The sequence below is a fragment of the Lithobates pipiens genome, unplaced genomic scaffold (assembly GCF_037356315.1).
Source record: "Lithobates pipiens isolate NorthernLeopardFrog02 unplaced genomic scaffold, aLitPip1_a1.2 Scaffold_19, whole genome shotgun sequence".
Classification (NCBI taxonomy): Eukaryota; Metazoa; Chordata; class Amphibia; order Anura; family Ranidae; genus Lithobates; species Lithobates pipiens.
In genome coordinates, this window is record NW_027507764.1 from 424,021,437 (window position 1) to 424,039,757 (window position 18,321).

Here is an 18,321-nt window from a genome sequence, read left to right on the forward strand (position 1 = left end):
GATAAAGGAGAAGGATCACTATTGGTTAGCAACCCTCCTTGACCACCGTTACATAAGGAAAGTCCTGGAACATATCCCAACCCACAGAGGGAGCAGAAGATGAAATATATTGAGGACCCCTTAAAAAGGAAATTATGTCACATCTTTCCAGACTCTGGTAGGTTACAGTCATGGAAAATCTGCTTTCGAGGCTTCTGTTGGCCAAGAGAGGAGCGGTGGAGAAGGGGGCCGCCTCAGTGATGCATTTTAAAATTGTTTTAGTCCTCGGCGCCCAAGGTAATATTCTGTAGATCCCATGGAGGAATCCTTGCAGTTTGCACTTATTGTTTCTGGACACTTCAAGGACTGAGGACACATAATATTATTTGAATGCACTTTAATAAAGTACAGTTCTTTGAAGATTTTATGGAACCACAATCTGCAGTTTTTGTATTATACAATTGTAAAGGAAATTTGTAAGTTCTGTATATAATTGTATTCTATTTTGTATGTATTGTACACTGCCCTCACTGTGCACACGGCACTAATAATGTTTTCAATACATATTTACATTCTTTCGAGTCCTGATTAGAATTAGTCTGCCTATGTTACGCCCCTTGTTACCATAAACATACAATTGTAATAATAATGTGATATCTATATAATCATGTGTATAAAAACCTTCAATTGCGTCATAATAAAGCAGAACAGTTATTTGGAAAGATGAGGAGTGTATCTTTTGTGTCTGTTCCCGAATCCCTACTGCAATAGTTATTAATAATTTGGAACCACTAATCAGTATGAGGATAGGAGTTGGCTATCTGTAAAATGGCCAGGTCACAACATTTGAAACATAAGAACAAAATTCTGCAGATCTTGCTGAACACTTGCTGTAGTTTGCACAATTAATGTTTATTTGCACATATGACACAACACTGTTTAAATAGTCCTGATTGCAAGTTTGAGAGTAATATTCTGCAGATAATATGGAGCAATAATCTGCAGTCGCCTGACAGATCACCCCAGCGTGAACCGAGCCTCAAAGTGTTACTAAACCCACAACAGTAAAATGTGTCTGTATATGCAGAATAGCATGCTTGTTATACTCACTGTGGAACTTAAGTGATTAATCCTCTGTATTGTGTAGAAAGGCTCTTTGATCATGTATGCACAGATACTCCCCCTCCTGCAGGGTCACTATGGACAAGTCCAGATAAGACACAGTTAGGGTAATCCTGCTGCACATGCTCAGTTTGGTCTCTATTGCTGGAGAGAACATTTCCAGTTTCAGTTGAGCTGCTCAAGTCACATTATGTTGACATCACACATGTGTGTGTGTATACAGATCCTAAATGACAGCCCAGTCCCCTCCCATATCCTCCATGCCCAGTAACTAAAAAAGAACACAGTAGGTGGGATGTCATATCTTGATTAAATGATGATCCACCTCCCATAACATCATGAGGACACAGGCTATATTGGATTTCAATAGGCAGTGATATTCCCATAAACAATATAACACCACTGTATATGTGTTTGCAGTGTTCTTTTTTGACCTCTCATCAGCATCAGTTACAGCTTGAAAACGTGCATATTGAGGTAATAGATATTTCTAAACTTTAAAAATAATTTTTTTTTCCCAATTTCTAAATTTATAAATAATACAGATCATGCCAAAAATGTGTTATATTTTCTTTTTTCATATTTGTGATCCTTCTTTCTGTGCATTTCCTCATTCTCCCTCTCTCTCCCCTGTCATCCTCCTTCTACCTGGCACCCCAGGCCACCTTGCTAACACCCCACCCAATCCCATCATCTTCATCCTCATCTTCATTACACCTGGCACCCCACTGATACCTTGCTAACACCCCACCCCCTGTCATTCTCATGTTCATCACACCTGGCAACCCACTCATACCTTGCCAACACCCTACCCCCTGTCATCCTCATTCTCATGTTCATCACACCTGGCAACCCACTCATACCTTGCTAACACCCCACCCCCTGTCATGCTCAGCTTCATTACATCTGGCAATCCACTGAAACCTTTCTAACATCCCACCCCCTGTCATTCTCATCCCACCCGACACCCCACCCCTGTCATCCTTAACCTCATGTTCATCACACCTGGCAACCCACTGCAACCTTCCCAACACCTCAACCCCTGTCATCCTCATCCTCATGTTCATAACATCTGACAACCCACTGCAACCTTCCCAACACCTCACCCTGTCATCCTCATCCTCATGTTTATCACACCTGGCACCCCACTGTAACCTTGCTAACACCCCACCCCTGTCAGCCTCATCTTCATCACACCTGGCACCCCACTGATACCTTGCTAACACCCCACCCTCTGTCATCCTCATCACACCTGGCACCCCACTGCAACCTTGCTAACACCTCACCCCCTGTCATCCACATTTTCATCACACCTGGTAACACATTGCAACATTGCTAACACCCCACCCGCTGTCATCCTCATCCTCATGTTTATCACACCTGGCACCCCACTGATACCTTGTTAACTCCCCACCCCTGTCATCCTCATCTTCACACCTGACAACCACTGCAACCTTGATAACATCCTATCCCTGTCATCTTCATCATACTTGGCACCCCACTAATACCTTGTTAACATCCAACCCTCTGTCATCCTCATCCTCATCACACCTGGCACCCCACTAATACCTTGCTAACAACCTACCCCCTGTCATCCTCATCCTCGTCATCACACCCGGCAACCCACTGCAACCTTGATAACATCCTACCCCGTCATCCTCATCATACCTAGCACCCCACTAATACCTTGTTAACATCCCACCCCCTGTCATCATGATCATCATCACATCTGGCACCCCACTAATACCTTGCTAACAACCTACCCCCTGTCATTCTCATCCTCATCACACCTGGAACCCCACTGCAACCTTGCCAACACACTACCCCTGTCATCCTCATCTTCATCACACCTGGCACCCCACTTCAACCTTGCTAACATCTTCCCCCATGTCATCCTCATCCTCACATTCACCACACCTGGCACTCCACTACAACTTTGCCCCCTGTCATCCTCATCTTTATCCTCATGTTCATTACACCTGGCACCCAACTGCAACCTTGCTAACAACCTACCTCCTGACATCCTCATCATCATCACACCTGGCACCCCACTGCAACCTTGTCAACACTTCACCCTCTGCCATCCTCAACACACCTGACACCCCGCTACAACCTTCCTAATACACTACTCCCTGTCATCCTCATTACACCTGGCACACCACTGCCAGCTTGCTAAAACCCTATCTCCTGTCATTCTCATCCTCATCACACTTGGCACCCCAATGCCACCTTGCTAACACCCTACCCCCTGTCATCCTCATCCCCTCTATAACCCACTGCCAGCTTCCAAACACCTGCATTGACAAAGCATCTTATGCCAATGTTGAGAGAACAAGAGTTTCTTCCCCACAAATGTGTGGTGGAGGGTAACATAGTCTGTAGATGGGGGCTTATTGAAATATAGAACACTTTAACAATAAAGAAGCCACCCCAGCTGATAAAAAAAAGTATTTATCAGTTTATATTTACTAAATTTACTAAAACTATTGCATTTCCATGTTCTGTGTACTGTGGGAGACCGGAGATTGGGGGTTATTTACGAAAGTCAAATCCACTTTGCAGTACAAGTACCCTGCTAGTGCACTTGGAAGTGCAACCACTGAAGTGAAGGTGACACAGTGGTGTAGTGTTTAGCACTCTCGCCTAGCAGTAAAAAGGGTCACTGGTTCAAATCCCAACCACAACACCACCTGCCTGGAATTTGCATGTTCTCCCTGTGCCTGGGTTCTCACTGGGTACTCTGGTTTCCTCCCACACTCCAAAGACATGCAGGTAGGTTAATTGGCTTCTGTCTGAAATTGGCCCTAGTATATGAATGGGGACCTTGGGTTGTGGGCTCCTTGAAGGTAGAGACTGATGTGAGTGTGAAATGTACAGGGATAGGGGCAATTGTAGACACTCACTCAGGTCAAACTGGATGGACTGGTGTCTTTATTCAACCTTACTAACGATGTAAGTGCTCTGCTGATTTTATCATCCAATCATGTGCAAGCTAAAATGCTGTTTTTTATTTCCCTTGCATGTCCCCCTCGGATTTCTAAGTGCACTTGTAGTGAAAAGTGGATTTGCCTTTCGTAATATAACCCCCTTTAAGTTTACGAGTAATACTCTGAAAATAAGTCTGCGTTTTTTTTGCACTGTAATTGAATTCAAAAGGACTGCAGAGTGAAACTCTGCAGATAGTTTGGAGCACTAATCCGTGGTTTTGTATAGTTGCATGGTTTGGATTGAAGGTTATTCTTAATTTTTTTCATTATATTCGAAGAATGAAAGGCTTTCTTAAATGCTTCATTTGGTTTCACGGCATGTTTACACCATACCTCTGCAATTCACACCGCATGCAAAACGCACTCCATTTTCAATCTGCAGCAGATGTCAATACATATTTAACAACACCCCAAATGCAGGCTGCAAACGCAGTGCGTTTGCCCAAACCTGCCCTCACCAGATTGCGTGGGGCTTTTGAACCCGTCCTCGCACATGGTTAATGCATAGGTTTTAAAGTATAGCGCTGCACCTTTTTTTTTCACTTGTATTGCATTTGTGTACCAGCTACTGACCATATAATTGATTTCCCCTGTAAGATCAGAAACAAAAAGAACATAATACCATACTCTATTGCATACAGTTTCTTACGCAAATCATTTTTGTGAATTTGTCATATTTGTTTCCTACCTGGTGATCCTGCGAATAACAGCACTTCCTGTTAGGGCTGGTGATTACCTTGTAATTAGCAAGGCAGCCTGCCAAGCACATTCTTAGAAAAAATTGTATATATAAAGTTGCGCTAAAATTACATGAAAAAATGAAAGTGAGGAATCTAATCCAAATCATTGAAATTTCAAATCAAAAAAACAAAAAAACATCCTGTGTAAAGTTCAATCAAGAAAGAAGGAGTCTTTTGTAATCAGGGACTCTCTGTTTCCAAGAAAACCAACGAATAGGGAAATCGATCCTCTTTACGAATTCAGTGTAATCTTCTTACAAATCCAGAGTTGAAAAAAGTTTGGCTCTTACCGCAATGGGTGGACTCCCAGTCAGCGGGGTCGTTAGCGCGAGCAGACAGCCCTCTGCAGGGTTCTTTTGCGTGTAATCCGTTCCGGTGTGCTACTAGACGCATGGATAGATGCGGATCATTCGGAAGTAACCAGCCTAGATCGAAGCGATTCCGTACGTCCTCCTTCCTCTCTCGAATACCGTAGATAGTGGCTATCCGATCTCCCTGTACGTCTGGAGTTTGTTTATAGCTCCCCAGCGAATCGTCCGATGTTAAGGTTTTTCAATACGCAAACCTGTAGTAAAACATAAAATACTCGGGCCTCTCGGCCACAAGTAAAGGGAAGGGGAAAACAAAGAAGGACTCCGATCGTGAACGTACCGTTAGACAGTCGGCAATTTTATTTAAAAAAATTGTTTTTCCTAACATACAGCAGACCAAAAATATGACCGAATAGGTCCGATTCTAGAAAATTTCTTTAATATACAGTAGACCAAAGGTATGACCGAATCGGTCCGATTCTAGCAAGTAAAAATAAAAAAATATATGCATAAAAAAACGGTTAAAATAAGAACAAATAAAGCCAGGGACAACACCATTCGCACCCTGAACCTCCACCACTGGCTCACATCCTCCAGGTCATGTGGCTTTTTCCTCTCTCTTGACGCCGAGAAGGCGTTCGATAGAGTGGCCTGGGACTATTTGCGAGAAGTGCTAGGGGCAATAGGTCTGGCACCCCGCATGCTTTCGCACATACTGACCTTATACTCAAACCCCTCAGCCAAAGTGCGGGTAAATGGCCATCGATAGGACGCCTTCTCCATCAGTAATGGCACTCGTCAGGGCTGTCCTCTGTCCCCCTTAATTTACATTTTAACTCTGGAGCCCCTTCTCAACAGAATAAGAGCCAACCCTGACATTGGGGGTTTGACGGTGGGGGGGCGAGAATTCAAGGTTGCCGCCTTTGCGGTTGACATCCTGCTGTCCTTGAAATCGCCTCGCATCTCACTGCCCAATTTACTGAAAGATCTTGAGCTGTTTGGTAGTTTGGCCAACCTCAAGATCAATTATTCAAAATCCCAGGCTCTGAATGTATCTCTTTCCACTCAGGAGGTGCTTCATTGCCAAGAGGCTTTCCCTTTCCGATGGGAGAAGGAGGCAATCACGTACTTGGAAATCAGAATCACCTCCCGCCTGTCAGACCTCTACATGTCTAATTTTCACACAGCCCTCTCCAGGATTCAAACTCAATTCAAGGAGTGGATGGGCTTGAACGTGTCCTGGTTTGGTCGTTCTGCTCTGATCAAAATGATCATTCTTCCGAGACTACTTTACCTTATGCACACCATCCCCATTCACCTCACCCCAAATTTTTTCTCTACCTATCGCAAAGCTTGCTCTGCTTTTATCTGGAAAAACTCCCCACCTCGCATAAAGTACTCTCGTCTCACACTTCTGAAAAAAGAGGGAGGCATGGGCCTACCAGACCTATACAAATATTACCTGGCGTGTCACCTCTCTAGGATAGTGGACTGGAACGTGCACACCACCAGAAAGACCTGGGTGTCACTGGAAAAATCTCTTGTACCAGGCCCTTTACACTTAATGCCATGGTTGGATCGCAAACACTGGCCAGAGGCGACCGTCACACATCCTCTAATCTACCCCTCCCTTCTGGCATTTCGTGGAGCGATGGGGTCGGGATTGGCTACTTCAGTGCCGGGCCCCTTAACTTCACTAAGAGAGAACCCGGATTTTCCCCCGGGGGACTCGCGCACCTTCTTGCTCCATGAGTGGCCACACGAAGATGTCCTGGCCATCCACTTCTTCTCAAATGGAACCCCTCTCACCTTCGAGAACCTGGTAAGTATCTCTAAATCGGCGTCTTTCTCCTTCTGGTCATACAGGCAAATTCGCAATTTTCTCTCGACCCGTCCACACCAGTCCGGTTGGTCCAGACAGCTCACGCCCTTCGAGTCTCTGTGTCACCAAAAAACAGTGCAAAGGCACCTAATATCTACGCTATATCCCCTTCTCTCATCCTCGTCGTCCCTCCCCCCAGCTCCCTCACAGTTGGCGTGGGACAGAGATTTTCAATCGCCCCTCACCGCGGAAATGTGGGAAACCATCTATGAATATGCCCACAAATGCTCCCTTAATGTAGCCACCCAGGAAAATAGTTACAACATTGCCACGAGATGGTACAGGACCCCCTCGAGGCTCCATAAATTTTCTCCCTCCATCCCTAACACCTGCTGGAGGTGCGGCAGACAAGAAGGAACTATGCTTCACGTTTGGTGGACCTGCGAGCACCTTCAACCCTTTTGGAAAGAGGTTAGCGAAATTATCTCACATGTCACCACATACACCTTGGACTACACCCCCGCACAATTTCTCCTGCATCACACGTCTCTGTCAAAGAAAAAGTACTACAAGTCGTTGGCTATGCATATGGTGAATGCTGCCAGATTATGCATCCCGATTCACTGGCGTTCCACCCACACTCCAACGATCGGTGAATGGTTTAGGAGAATATCCAAAATAAAAGAAATGGAGGAAATGATCCACATTTCACAGGAGAGAACACACAAATTCTTAACTATCTGGTCGTGCTGGATCCACTTCACGACCTCTGAACGCTTTCGTCAATATGCATCTTGAGGGTTCATGAATTTTACTCTCATCTGTGGGCTCTTACCAGCTGGGGGGGTTGGGGTGGGGAGGGGCCCCCCCAAGGGGTGTCCGCAGCGGCCCCCGCTTGGCCTTCTCCCTCACTGACCCCTTCCCTCTTCTTTGTTCCCCCCCCCTTTTTTTTTTTCTTATCCTCTATTTGGACCTTTCCATCCTTCCCTCTCCCTTCCCACCCAAACCCACTGCCCCTCCCCCTTCTGAGTTCACTTTTTAATTGAAGGCTGATCATCCCTTCTGCACCGTACTAAAGCCCTGCCTACATGACTTCACGGATACCCAACTTTCAACATCTCTACTGCTTCCGAACATACTAACTACCTCCCCTCCCCGGCTGGATTTTCAGCCGAGGGGGGGAGGAGGGGGGAGGGGAAAGAGGGACAATGAACCTTCAACCCGCTTCGACCACAATGCTGATCTGGTTGTATTGTAGGATATTGTATTGTTTCACTCTATTCACGCTATGTCTTGTGTGATTTCTGTCTTTACTTGTATTCTTTGCGGGTTAACTACCATACGGTGTAATTTGAAGCAAATTGTTATTATTTACCTTTATGCTAAATAAAAACCTTTTTGTGGGAAAAAAAAAGAAGAACAAATATACACCCGTGCTAGGGAATATTCTAAGCGTGGTGGTATCAGCACAAACAGCCCGACATGTTTCGTAAAAACGTACATCCTCCTGGGGCACAGGTGATATGCTGATCCATCACGTATAAATAGCGTTATGACTAAACCAAACCTCGATTCCGTTCTAAAGAGGTGAGGGTCGACATTCCGGTCGAACCAAGCCTCACTTCCGAACGGCTACCATTTTTTCGAAGGTTATAGGAATGAACCGAATCCCTCGTCTCCCAAACCATTGGTCCCGCCCAGGTCGCCATTTTCATGGAGACCAAACGCGGTCCAGGCTTGAAACTAAGTCCAAGCTCAAGCTCTATTTCCTTATGGATTGAGCCTATATCTGAACTGCACACATCTGAGTGGAAAGCACCTATCGGAAAATGTGTGACCACTCACGTTCTAATGGCACACAGTGTCCAATTCCTATTAGGAAACCATCTTTCAAAAATTTAAATAGAAGGAAGTGGTCTGTCCTCATTTAGTTCAAAAATTGAAGGAGACACCAAAACCATATGAAAAAAAGGAACAAAAAATAAGAACCTAGGTGTAATAAGTGCTGTGTATGTTCCATTAATAGTATAAAGAAAAAGAAAACAACAGAATTTTGTTCAGGAAACACTAAACATATCTTCCCCATTAAATCATTTATAACCTGTTCCACGGAGGGAGTGGTATACCTCCTAACTTGCCCTTGTGGGCTCCACTATGTGGGTCGCACATTGCGCCCCCTCCAGGTGAGGTTAGGGGAACATTTGGGTAACATTAGAAGGGGATTTAAGAGACATCCAGTTTCGAAACATTACTTGGAAGTACATGATCGCGATCCCCGGGGAACGTCCCTCCTGGGAATCGATAAATTACAGATACCCTGGAGAGGAGGCCCTAAAAAGAGGGCGATTTCAAAACTCGAAATGAGCTGGATATATAAAATCAAGAGCCTTAAACCTTTTGGACTCAACGTAGACATAGAGATTAATGCTTTTATTGATAATGCGTGAGGGGTATGAAATACAGTTGATATATGATGCAAAAGTGTCTGTCTGGGGGAACGGTTTATTTATTTTTTGTTCCTTTTTTTTATATGGTTTTGGTGTCTCCTTCAATTTTTGAACTAAATGAGGACAGACCACTTCTTTCTATTAAAATTTTTGAAAGATGGTTTCCTAATAGGAATTGGACACTGTGTGCCATTAGAACGTGAGTGGTCACACATTTTCCGATATGTGCTTTCCACTCAGATGTGTGCAGTTCAGATATAGGCTCAATCCATAAGGAAATAGAGCTTGAGCTTGGACTTAGTTTCAAGCCTGGACCGCGTTTGGTCTCCATGAAAATGGCGACCTGGGCGGGACCAATGGTTTGGGAGACGAGGGATTTGGTTCATTCCTATAACCTTCGAAAAAATGTTAGCCGTTCGGAAGTGAGGCTTGGTTCGACCGGAATGTCGACCCTCACCTCTTTAGAACGGAATCGAGGTTTGGTTTAGTCGTAACGCTATTTATACGTGATGGATCAGCATATTACCTGTGCCCCAGGAGGATGTAAGTTTTTACGAAACATGTCGGGCTGTTTGTGCTGATACCACCACGCTTAGAATATTCCCTAGCACGGGTGTATATTTGTTCTTATTTTAACCGTTTTTTTATGCATATATTTTTTTATTTTTACTTGCTAGAATCGGACCGATTCGGTCATACCTTTGGTCTACTGTATATTAAAGAAATTTTCTAGAATCGGACCTATTCGGTCATATTTTTGGTCTGCTGTATGTTAGGAAAAACATTTTTTTAAAATAAAATTGCCGACTGTCTAACGGTACGTTCACGATCGGAGTCCTTCTTTGTTTTCTCCTTCCCTTTACTTGTGGCCGAGAGGCCCGAGTATTTTATGTTTTACTACAGGTTTGCGTATTGAAAAACCTTAACATCGGACGATTCGCTGGGGAGCTATAAACAAACTCCAGACGTACAGGGAGATCGGATAGCCACTATCTACGGTATTCGAGAGAGGAAGGAGGACGTACGGAATCGCTTCGATCTAGGCTGGTTACTTCCGAATGATCCGCATCTATCCATGCGTCTAGTAGCACACCGGAACGGATTACACGCAAAAGAACCCTGCAGAGGGCTGTCTGCTCGCGCTAACGACCCCGCTGACTGGGAGTCCACCCATTGCGGTAAGAGCCAAACTTTTTTCAACTCTGGATTTGTAAGAAGATTACACTGAATTCGTAAAGAGGATCGATTTCCCTATTTGTTGGTTTTCTTGGAAACAGAGAGTCCCTGATTACAAAAGACTCCTTCTTTCTTGATTGAACTTTACACAGGATGTTTTTTTGTTTTCTTGATTTGCAATTTCAATGATTTGGATTAGATTCCTCACTTTCATTTTTTCATGTAATTTTAGCGCAACTTTATATATACAATTTTTTCTAAGAATGTGCTTGGCAGGCTGCCTTGCTAATTACAAGGTAATCACCAGCCCTAACAGGAAGTGCTGTTATTCGCAGGATCACCAGGTAGGAAACAAATATGACAAATTCACAAAAATGATTTGCGTAAGAAACTGTATGCAATAGAGTATGGTATTATGTTCTTTTTGTTTCTGATCTTACAGGGGAAATCAATTATATGGTCAGTAGCTGGTACACAAATGCAATACAAGTGAAAAAAAAAGGTGCAGCGCTATACTTTAAAACCTATGCATTAACCATGTGCGAGGACGGGTTCAAAAGCCCCACGCAATCTGGTGAGGGCAGGTTTGGGCAAACGCACTGCGTTTGCAGCCTGCATTTGGGGTGTTGTTAAATATGTATTGACATCTGCTGCAGATTGAAAATGGAGTGCGTTTTGCATGCGGTGTGAATTGCAGAGGTATGGTGTAAACATGCCGTGAAACCAAATGAAGCATTTAAGAAAGCCTTTCATTCTTCGAATATAATGAAAAAAATTAAGAATAACCTTCAATCCAAACCATGCAACTATACAAAACCACGGATTAGTGCTCCAAACTATCTGCAGAGTTTCACTCTGCAGTCCTTTTGAATTCAATTACAGTGCAAAAAAAACGCAGACTTATTTTCAGAGTATTACTCGTAAACTTAAAGGTGGTTATATTACGAAAGGCAAATCCACTTTTCACTACAAGTGCACTTAGAAATCCGAGGGGGACATGCAAGGGAAATAAAAAACAGCATTTTAGCTTGCACATGATTGGATGATAAAATCAGCAGAGCACTTACATCGTTAGTAAGGTTGAATAAAGGCACCAGTCCATCCAGTTTGACCTGAGTGAGTGTCTACAATTGCCCCTATCCCTGTACATTTCACACTCACATCAGTCTCTACCTTCAAGGAGCCCACAACCCAAGGTCCCCATTCATATACTAGGGCCAATTTCAGACAGAAGCCAATTAACCTACCTGCATGTCTTTGGAGTGTGGGAGGAAACCAGAGTACCCAGTGGGAACCCAGGCACAGGGAGAACATGCAAATTCCAGGCAGGTGGTGTTGTGGTTGGGATTTGAACCAGTGACCCTTTTTACTGCTAGGCGAGAGTGCTAAACACTACACCACTGTGTCACCTTCACTTCAGTGGTTGCACTTCCAAGTGCACTAGCAGGGTACTTGTACTGCAAAGTGGATTTGACTTTCGTAAATAACCCCCAATCTCCGGTCTCCCACAGTACACAGAACATGGAAATGCAATAGTTTTAGTAAATTTAGTAAATATAAACTGATAAATACTTTTTTTTATCAGCTGGGGTGGCTTCTTTATTGTTAAAGTGTTCTATATTTCAATAAGCCCCCATCTACAGACTATGTTACCCTCCACCACACATTTGTGGGGAAGAAACTCTTGTTCTCTCAACATTGGCATAAGATGCTTTGTCAATGCAGGTGTTTGGAAGCTGGCAGTGGGTTATAGAGGGGATGAGGATGACAGGGGGTAGGGTGTTAGCAAGGTGGCATTGGGGTGCCAAGTGTGATGAGGATGAGAATGACAGGAGATAGGGTTTTAGCAAGCTGGCAGTGGTGTGCCAGGTGTAATGAGGATGACAGGGAGTAGTGTATTAGGAAGGTTGTAGCAGGGTGTCAGGTGTGTTGAGGATGGCAGAGGGTGAAGTGTTGACAAGGTTGCAGTGGGGTGCCAGGTGTGATGATGATGAGGATGTCAGGAGGTAGGTTGTTAGCAAGGTTGCAGTTGGGTGCCAGGTGTAATGAACATGAGGATAAAGATGAGGATGACAGGGGGCAAAGTTGTAGTGGAGTGCCAGGTGTGGTGAATGTGAGGATGAGGATGACATGGGGGAAGATGTTAGCAAGGTTGAAGTGGGGTGCCAGGTGTGATGAAGATGAGGATGACAGGGGTAGTGTGTTGGCAAGGTTGCAGTGGGGTTCCAGGTGTGATGAGGATGAGAATGACAGGGGGTAGGTTGTTAGCAAGGTATTAGTGGGGTGCCAGATGTGATGATGATCATGATGACAGGGGGTGGGATGTTAACAAGGTATTAGTGGGGTGCTAGGTATGATGAGGATGACGGGGTAGGATGTTATCAAGGTTGCAGTGGGTTGCCGGGTGTGATGACGAGGATGAGGATGACAGGGGGTAGGTTGTTAGCAAGGTATTAGTGGGGTGCCAGGTGTGATGAGGATGAGGATGACAGAGGGTTGGATGTTAACAAGGTATTAGTGGGGTGCCAAGTATGATGAAGATGACAGGGATAGGATGTTATCAAGGTTGCAGTGGTTGTCAGGTGTGAAGATGAGGATGACAGGGGTGGGGAGTTAACAAGGTATCAGTGGGGTGCCAGGTGTGATAAACATGAGGATGAGGATGACAGCGGGTGGGGTGTTAGCAATGTTGCAATGTGTTACCAGGTGTGATGAAAATGTGGATGACAGGGGGTGAGGTGTTAGCAAGGTTGCAGTGGGGTGCCAGGTGTGATGAGGATGACAGAGGGTGGGGTGTTAGCAAGGTATCAGTGGGGTGCCAGGTGTGATGAAGATGAGGCTGACAGGGGTGGGGTGTTAGCAAGGTTACAGTGGGGTGCCAGGTGTGATAAACATGAGGATGAGGATGACAGGGTGAGGTGTTGGGAAGGTTTTTTTTTTTAAATAAAATTGCCGACTGTCTAACGGTACGTTCACGATCGGAGTCCTTCTTTGTTTTCCCCTTCCCTTTACTTGTGGCCGAGAGGCCCGAGTATTTTATGTTTTACTACAGGTTTGCGTATTGAAAAACCTTAACATCGGACGATTCGCTGGGGAGCTATAAACAAACTCCAGACGTACAGGGAGATCGGATAGCCACTATCTACGGTATTCGAGAGAGGAAGGAGGACGTACGGAATCGCTTCGATCTAGGCTGGTTACTTCCGAATGATCCGCATCTATCCATGCGTCTAGTAGCAAACCGGAACGGATTACACGCAAAAGAACCCTGCAGAGGGCTGTCTGCTCGCGCTAACGACTCCGCTGACTGGGAGTCCACCCATTGCGGTAAGAGTCAAACTTTTTTCAACTCTGGATTTGTAAGAAGATTACACTGAATTCGTAAAGAGGATCGATTTCCCTATTCGTTGGTTTTCTTGGAAACAGAGAGTCCCTGACAAAGACTCCTTCTTTCTTGATTGAACTTTACACAGGATGTTTTTTTGTTTTTTTGATTTGCAATTTCAATGATTTGGATTAGATTCCTCACTTTCATTTTTTCATGTAATTTTAGCGCAACTTTATATATACAATTTTTTCTGAGTTTTTCCATATCTTGATATTAGATGGTTTTTAGTTGCAGCTTTTTAGGTTTACCCCAAGCGCGATATTTTTGTTTTTTCATTTTTACAAGCACATTCTTAGCCCTTGTACACACGGTCGGACATTCTGCCAACCAAATCCGTTGGATTTTGTCCGACGGATTTTGTCCAACGGATTGTGTCCGAAACTGTTGCATACACACGGTCGGACCAAGTTGTCGGAAAATCCGATTGTTCAGAACGTGATGACGTTATTTCGTTACGACGGGACTACGTTCACGCTAGTAGCCAATAGCTTTGGTGTAGGAATTTGATCTGAGCATGCGTGGCACTTTGTCCGATCGGAATTCTCTACACATGATCGGACAAGGTCCGATCGGACCAGTTTGTCGTAAAATATTTCCAACAAGTGGGAAAATTGGGTTCGACGGATATTCCGACGGAATCAGTACGATGCATACCACACACAGTCGGATTATCCGACAACACGGTCCGATAGGACACATTCCGACGGATTCTCCGACCGTGTGTACAAGGGCTTAGAGTTGGCTCTAGTCTTCTAATGTAACCTGAAGATTGGATAGGCAGCCCAACAGCCAGCTGAAGGAGGATCTTGAGGAACAAAACTTACTAACAGGATCTTTGGGTAAGAAAGCCAACCAATTCACAAAAAAATGTATACCAAAAATTTTAAAATAGACTTTGGGATTAGTTACACTTTAAATTTAAGTAAGCACCAAAATTAGTACTTTCTCAGGGGAACAATCTATCTGAACATTTAAAGTTTCACAGTGGAACTCTTCCAATATGAGCATCTGTTGCTAAAGTTTTTGCATTTTCAGAATCAAATTTTTGTTTAAAGTCAGCTTGCAAGAAAAAAACATCTAAAGTAGCTAATAGACATTGGACAACAGCCTGAAAAAAATGTGTTATTTTGAGTCAAACATTCATCAATAAGAAAGCTGGAGCAGATTTCTTTTTTTAATAGTATGAGCAATCCCTTTGAATGCTTATGGATGCCGGTGAACTAACATATTAACTTCATATTTGCTGTTCTGCCATATTCAGAAACAGGCACACACGCTTGGCCATGCATTATTGAATGATCTTTCTAAGATCATTCCCTATTACATATATACTGCCTTATTTGATAAAGAATTAAAAATTTTAGGTGCTAATTTTTAAATGCAGTAACCCATATCAACCAATCAGAGTTCACTATGAAATTCTGATGGGTTTCTATGGGTTACTGAACCCATGAGTTAACACTAATAAGAACACTTTATTGAATAAGAGCTGTAATGACAGTGTGCAATTGGTCGATAGCAGTATACATTTAAATCAGAAGGTAGCTACATAGCACTTAGAGGGTTAATTAAAATAATCCATAAGTGGCTCCCAACAGCGGGATTTCTTTCTCTTCCTATTGTATTGTATTCTCAAAAGTGTTGTTCTCTTCTTTTTGTTAACCTAACGTGTTATTGTCAAAGGATTCTATTGAACATTATCCTTTGTGCAATACAAGGCAGAGATTACCAAAAGAGCAAGAAAAGCCCTTTCAACAGCAGTCTAACAGAAAAACACAGCTTAAACAGAAATGATTTATTTTGCAGTAAATATGTTACGTACCGTACATAAAAGAGTGAAGTATTGACTTTTTGGTATAACTTGACAATATAAATGGCTGTGGTTTAAGGGAAAATCAAATCTATATGAAGCATATAGTCACACTGGATAAAGGATCAGTAAGTATTTGCTAAGAAGTTGTATTTTATTTTATTTTTTGTGAATTGCCATTGGTATTATTGTATTAAAACCATTATTTATGGTTGACACTTTTTCCAATTCCATTGTTTTTATTTTTTATACAAAAGGTGGATATTTTCTTCTTGGCAATGAGAAGCATTATTATGTACTAGTTCTACTGAAAATAAAGTTTGAAATTCTAAGATGAGTAAATAAAACTTATGAAACGTAGAAATAATAGCTATTTTGGATAAATAAGCCTTTGGTGACAGTGACATAACTAGAACCTTCAGGACCCCGGTGCAAGAAACCATAAAGGGCCCCCCTGACCCCCAGCTGGGGCCCTTCCCTCTGAGGAAGTGTGACATTTGTGACCCTGGTATTTCTGCCACTGGCGTTTTTATTTTTTTCTACCCTTTATTTTTTTTACAATATTCTTTTTTTTTATATATATATTTTTTTAAATTTAAGAGCCCCGTTGGGGTGCTTTGGTGAGATAACAGGGGTCTAAACAGACCTCTGATGTTTCACCTTTGAGACAGAGAAAGGAGATTGAGAACACATCCTCTGTACAGAGCTGCCCCTTCATTCACAAACTGAAGCATAATAAATACGGTTTACTATGCTTCAGTTATGAATGGACTCTCCATTATGGACCACTGACTTGGCATTCAGAAAAGGTTTCAGATACCCTGCAGCAGCTAGCAAGAGAGGCGAGGGGAGAACCCTGCAGAGCTTTGGGGACAATGCGAGGGGCCAGGAAAAAGTACAGAGTGGAAGCAAAAAGAAGCTGCGTAGGAGGAGCAGCAGGGGCAGCTACATATAGAGGAACTGCTATTTCCATTTCACTCCACTTCTCCTCCTCTCCCTCCCACAGGCTTTCAGCAGCTGTAGGGTGGGGCAGAGAGCACGCAATGGGGGTTATTTACGAAAGGCAATTTTACTTGAAAGTGCACTTGGAAGTGCATTTGCTCTAAATCTAAGGGGTAGATCTGAAATGAGTGGAAGCTCTGCTGATTTTATCGTACAATCATGTGCAAGCTAAAATGCTGTTTTTTCATTTTCATTGCATGTCCCCCTTGGATCTACAGCAACTTTACTCCCTTTCAGTGCACTTTCAAGTGAACTTGCAGTGCACTTGTAGTGCAAAGTGGATTTGCCTTTAGTAAATGTGCAAGACACATCTCCCTTGATTTCACTTGGTGAAGGTGTAAACTCAGTGCAAACACAGTGGGATTGAGCGCCTGCACTGCCGATTTACTCATTAGCTGAGGATTGGGGAGCTCGGTCCTATATGTGGCCACCACCATAACTATTCAGGCATGGAGGGGGGAGCACATGGGGCCCCCCTGCAGCATGGGGCCCAGTCACAATGGCGACTTCTGCAACCCCTGTACATCCGTCCCTGTCTGGTGATATGGTGAACACAGTCGCAACTTATCAGCACTTGCCCCTCATGCCACATGTGACCTTCATGAATTGCGGAGCTGTAGCAATTGATACAGTTACATGTAGATAGTGTGCATAGATTTTTCTGTAGTGTAGGTACATTTAGGCTTGGCTGGCAGCCTGTTTTTAATCTGGGTCAGGGTGAGTGATCCAGAGAGGCTGGGTGACTCACCAGGTAACACCACTGGTACCTCCCCCTACTTGCTGGAAACTTTGAGAAGTTTCCAGAAGAATGGGAGAGAGGTTAGGAGGGGCTTGCTTAAACTGAAGGGGAAGGCCTGGAGGACCTCCTTTTAACCATTTGGGTGAATGTGTTTCCTGTCCCGGAGGGAGGAGCCCTATGTCTCAGAGGCTGTCCTGGAAGACTCCTAGAAAAAAAGTCTAACTCCATTTTTCAGCTCCCCAGGCTCCTCTTATGTGTCTAAGTTACCCTGTGTCTATTACAGGCACAGGGGGACCTGAGAAGCCCAGTCTGGTCTTCCCCCAACCAGACTCTCAGTACAACCACACTGGACTCTGCATTTTGTTTTAACCCATGAACCAGCCAGGTTGTCTGCATGTTATGTTTAGAACACTGACATTTGGCATAAGAGTTTCCTCAAGTGTCCTGCCCACTGACAAAGTTGGCTGCTTGCCCAGATTTTGTTCATAAGTTGTGTTGAAATGTTTTGAATGTACCTGTGCCTTATGTTATTGGATGTAAAGTTTACCTCGCCCTATGTCTCTATGCCAACAAGGAGGGGGGATTGTCCCCAGGGATATACGTGTGTCTAATCTTCAATAAAAGGCTTATGCTTTTATCCACCCTACACTGAGTTACAGCTGACTGGGTGGGCTAAGGGATCTTGGATCGTGCTGGTAGTGGTCAAGGGAAGTTTTATATGGCAGACATATTCCTCTTGAGTACAGGGTCCGTCACAGTGTGTAGAGAAAAAGTCCAGTGTCCAGCTACATTCCTTTG